The sequence below is a fragment of the Arachis hypogaea genome, chromosome 1, assembly GCF_003086295.3.
Source record: "Arachis hypogaea cultivar Tifrunner chromosome 1, arahy.Tifrunner.gnm2.J5K5, whole genome shotgun sequence".
In the NCBI taxonomy this organism is placed as follows: Eukaryota; Viridiplantae; Streptophyta; class Magnoliopsida; order Fabales; family Fabaceae; genus Arachis; species Arachis hypogaea.
In genome coordinates, this window is record NC_092036.1 from 42,502,037 (window position 1) to 42,507,511 (window position 5,475).

At 39.1% G+C, this 5,475-nt stretch overlaps 1 non-coding gene across 1 annotated transcript; it reads left to right on the forward strand.

Annotated features, from left to right (window-relative positions):
* The first annotated feature begins 4,631 nt into the window (after positions 1–4,631).
* Positions 4,632–4,739, forward strand: LOC112715025 (small nucleolar RNA R71). Its single transcript, XR_003159442.1, has one exon. It is a non-coding gene; the product is annotated as a small nucleolar RNA R71 (small nucleolar RNA).
* The last annotated feature ends 736 nt before the right edge of the window (positions 4,740–5,475 follow it).

Here is a 5,475-nt window from a genome sequence, read left to right on the forward strand (position 1 = left end):
TATCGGACCTTGGTCAGAGGGAAGATTGTTCACCTTCACCCTGACAAAATTAGGGAGACCTTTAAGCTACCTCAACTGAAAGATGACCCAGACTCCTTTAATAGGAGAATGATGAAAACAAATAAGGGCTTGAACAAAATTCTAGAGGACATATGCCTCCCTGGAACCAAGTGGATAACCAGCACAAAGGGTGTCCCAAATCAACTCAAGAGAGAAGATCTCAAACCAATCGCCAGAGGCTGGCTGGACTTCATTGGGCATTCTATACTGCCCACTAGCAACCGCTCTGAAGTCACCATCAAAAGAGCAGTAATGATCCATTGCATTATGCTTGGAAAAGAAGTGGAAGTTCATCAGCTGATTTCTTGTGAACTTTACACAATTGCAAACAAGAACTCCAAAGATGCCAAATTGGCTTATCCAAGCTTAATCTCTATGCTATGTAAAGATGCTGGGGTGAAGATAGGAGTAACTGAGTATATCTCAGTTGGGCGACCAATCACAAAGAAGTCAATAGAAGGACAACAAGTGTAGGACGACCCCATCAAGAGGAAAGCACAGGAGTTCCTCCCGGAAATCCCTCAAATTGAATACTGGGAACGTCTTGAAGCATCTGTCACCAAGTTGCAAGAAGCTATGGAGCGATTGAAGGAAGAACAGAAAAATTAAAATAGCATGCTTTGCAAACTGCTTAAGGAACAAGAAGAGCAAGGGCATGAACTGAAGCAACTGAAGCGTCAGAAGCTGTCTCTTGAAGGGCAAAGCACCCCACAGATTAAAGGAGCATCCACCTCCCAAAATAAAGGTTGTTGAGTCCTAATCTTAGCCTTAACTCTGTGATAGTTGTTCTTATTAGGAATTTACCTTAGAAGTTATATATGAGTAGTAGTAATTAGTATATCTATTTTGATTTTATCTTCAATTAAGCTATAATTTATTTTTCTCATCATCATCAAACATGAATAAAATAGTAGATTTTTAGAATAAAGAGGCAATATTTTTTTTCGAGTTTTTAATAAGGAAAATTCTAATTATTTAGATGTGGTGGCAATACTTTTTGTCTTTTGAATGAATGCCTGAACAGTGCATATTTTTTATATTGAATTTTATGAATGTTAAAATTGTTGGCTCCTGAAAGAATAATGAATAAGAGAAATATTATTGTTGATCTGAAAAATCATGAAAGTGATTCTTGAAACAAGAAAAAGCATTGAAAAAAAAAAGAGAGAGAAGGAGCAGTAGAAAAAGCCAATAGCCCTTTAAACCAAATGGCAAGGGTAAAAACGATCCAAGGCTTTGAGAATCAATGGAGAGGAGGGCCCAAGGAAATAAATCCAGGCCTAAGAGGCTAAATCAAGCTGTCCATAACCATGTGCTTGTGGCATGCAGGTCCAAGTGAAAAGCTTGAGACTGAGTGGTTAAAGTCATGATCCAAGGCAAAAGAGTGTGCTTAAAAACTCTTGACACCTCTAATTGGGGACTCTAGCAAAGCTAAGTCACAATCTGAAAAGGTTCACCCAGTTATGTGTCTATGGCATTTATGTATCTGGTGGTAATACTGGAAAACAAAGTGCTTAGGGCCATGACCAAGACTCATAAAATAGCTATGTTCAAGAATCAACATACTAAACTAGGAGAATCAATAATACTATCTGAATTCTGAGTTCCTATGGATGCCAATCATTCTGAATTTCAAAGGATAAAGTGAGATGCCAAAACTGTTCGGAAGCAAAAAGCTACTAACCCCGCTCATCTATTTAGAATCTGAGCTTTACTTGAAACTCTGAGATATTATTGCTTCTTAATCTCTTTTTATCCTATTTTATTTATCTAGTTGCTTGGGGACAAGCAACAGTTTAAGTTTGATGTTGTGATGAGCGGATATTTTATACGCTTTTGGGGGGTAATTTCATGTAGATTTTAGTGTGTTTTAGTTAGTTTTTAGTATATTTTTATTAGTTTTTAGGCAAAATTCATATTTCCGGACTTTACTATGAGTTTTTGTATTTTTCTGTGATTTTAAGTATTTTCTGGCTGAAATTCAGGGAGCTGAGCAAAAATCTGATTCAGGCTGAAAAAGGACTGCTGATGTTGTTGGATTCTGACCTCCCTGCACTCGGAATGGATTTTTTGGAGCTACAAGAGTCCAATTGGCAGCTCTCAATTGGGTTGGAAAGTAGACATCTAGGGCTTTCTAGCAATATATAATAGTCCATACTTTGCACGAAGATAAATGATGTAAACTGGTATTTAACGCCAGTTCCATGTTGCATTCTGGCGTTGAATGCCAAAAACAGGTTGCAAGTTGTAGTTGAACACCAGAAATAAGTTATAACCTGATGTTTAACTCCAGAAATAGCCCAGGCATGTGAGAAGCTTAAGTCTCAGCCCCAGCACACACCAAGTGGGCCCCAGAAGTGGATTTCTACACTATCCATCTTAGTTTACTCATTTTCTGTAAACCTAGGTTGCTAGTTTAGTATTTAAACAACTTTTAGAGACTTATTTTGGACCTCATGACATTTTAGATCTGAACCTTGTACTTTGTGACGGCATGAGTCTCTAAACTCCATTGTTGGGGGTGAAGAGCTCTGTAGCGTCTCGATGAATTAATGCAATTATTTTTGTTTTCTATTCAAACACGCTTGTTTCTATCTAAGATGTGCATTTGCACTTCAATATGTAAAAGGTGATGATCCGTGACACTCATCACCATTCTCAACCTATGAACACGTGCCTGACAACCACCTCCGTTCTACATTAGACTGAATGAGTATCTCTTAAATTCCTTAATCAGAGTCTTCGTGGTATAAGCTAGAATCCATTGGCAGCATTCTTGAGAATCCAAAAAGTCTAAACCTTGTCTGTGGTATTCCGAGTAGGATTCAGGGATTGAATGATTGTGACAAGCTTCAAACTTACGAGTGTTGGGCGTAGTGACAGACGCAAAAGGATCAATGGATCCTATTCCGACATGATCGAGAACCGACAGATGATTAGCCATGCTGTGACAGAGCATTTGGACCATTTTCACTGAGAGGATGGGAAGTAGCCATTGACAACGGTGATGCCCTACATACAGCTTGCCATGGAAAGAACCTTGCATGCATGAAGAAGAAGACAGGGGGAGAGCAGAGATTTAGAGAACAAAGCATCTCCAAAACTCCAACATATTCTCCATTACTGCGTAACAATTACTCGTTTCATGCTCTTTCACTTTTTACAATTGAAACTAAAGAACCCTATTGGTATCCTGACTAAGAATAATAAGATAACCATAGCTAGATTCAAGCCAACAATCTCCGTGGGATTTGACCCTTACTCACGTAAGGTATTACTTGGACGACCCAGTGCACTTGCTGGTTAGTTGTGCGGAATTACATAGTGTGAGTGTAATTTTTGTGCACCACTTGTACATCAAAGATCCCCAGTTTCTCCATTACAAAGAGTGGCATAAGATTTATACCTGACCCTAGATCACACAGAGCCTTCTCAAAGGTCATGGTGCCTATGGTATAGGGTATTAAGAATTTACCAGGATCTTGTTTCTTTTGAGGGGAAGTTTGATGAACCCATGTATTTAGTTCACTAATGAGCAAGGGAGGTTCATCTGCCCAAGTCTCATTACCAAACAACTTGGCATTCAGCTTCATGATGGCCCCTAGATATTGAGCAACTTGCTCTTCAGTTACATCCTCATCCTCTTCAGAGGAACAATAGTTCTCAGAGCTCATGAATGGCAGAAGGAAGTTTAATGGAATCTCTATGGTCTCTATATGAGCCTCAGATTCATTTAGGTCCTCAATAGGGAACTCCTTTCTGTCTGGAGGACGTCCCATGAGGTCTTCCTCATTGGGATTCATGTCCTCCCTTTCCTCTTTGGATTCATCCATTTTGATTATATCAATGACCTTGTACTCTCTTTTTAGATTCTCTTCTGTATTGCTTGGGAGAGTACTAGGAGGAGTTTCAGTGATTTTCTTACTCAGCTGACCCACTTGTGCCTCAAAATTTCTAATGGAGGATCTTGTTTCACTCATGAAACTTAGAGTGGCCTTAGATAGATCAGAGACTATGTTTCACTCTATGTCTGTTGCTGAGAAGATGATGGAAAAGGCTTGCTATTGCTAAGCCTATTTCTTCCATCATTATTAAAGCCTTGTTGGGGCTTTTGTTGATCCTTCCATGAGAAATTTGGATGCTTTTCTCCATGAGAGATTATAGGTGTTTCCATAGGCTTTACCCATGTAATTCACCTCTGCCATTGCAGGGTTTTTAGGATCATAAGCTACTTCTTTAGAAGATACTTCTTGAGTACTGTTGGATGCATTTTGCAATCCATTCAGACTTTGAGAAATCATGTTGACTTGCTGAGTCAACATTTTGTTCTGAGCCAATATGGCATTCAGAGCATCAATTTCAAGAACTCCCCTCTTCTGAGACATCCCATTACTCACATGATTCCTCTCAGAGGTGTACATGAATTGGTTATTTGCAACCATGTCAATGAGTTCTTGAGCTTCTGTAGGCGCTTTCTTTAGGTAAATGGATCCACCTATAGAATGGTCCAGTGACATCTTAGAGAACTCAGATAGAACATCATAGAATATATCCAAGATGGTCCACTCTGAAAGCATGTCAGAAGGACACTTTTTGGTCAACTGCTTGTATCTTTCCCAAGCTTCATAGAGGGATTCACCATCTTTTTGCTTGAAGGTATGAACATCCACTCTAAGCTTGCTTAGCTTTTGAAGCAGAAAGAAGTTGGCTAAGAAGGCCGTGACCAGCTTATCCCAAGAGTCCAGGCTATCTTTAGGTTGTGAGTCCAACCATGTTCTAGCTATGTCTCTTACAACAAAAGGGAAAAGCATGAGCCTGTAGACTTCAGGATCTACTCCATTAGTCTTAACAGTATCACAGATCTGCAAGAACTCAGTTAGAAACTGATAGGGATCTTCTGATGGAAGTTCATGAAACTTGCAGTGCTGTTGCATTAGAGCAACTAGTTGAGGCTTCAGCTCAAAATTGTTTGCTCCAATTGTAGGGATTGAGATACTTCTTCCATAAAAATTGGAAGTAAGTGTAGTATAATCACCAAGCATCCTCCTTGCGCCTCCACCATTGTTATTGGGTTCGTCCATGTCTCTTTCTTTTTCGAGATTCTCTGTAAGGTTTTCTCTGAATTGTTGTGTTTTAGCTTCTCTTAGCTTCTTCTTCAGAGTCCTTTCAGGTTCAGGATCTACTTCAACAAGAATGTCCTTGTCCTTGCTCCTGCTCATATGAAAAAGAAGAGAACAGAAAAGGAAGAGGAATCCTCTATGTCACAGTATAGAGATTCCTTTACGTAAGTAGAAGAAGAAAAGAATAGAAGAAGGATGAGAAAAATTTGAACACAGAGGAGAATAGAGGGTTCGAATTTTTAGATGAAGAAAAGAGTTAGTAAATGAATAAATAAATAGAAGGAGATGAGAAGGA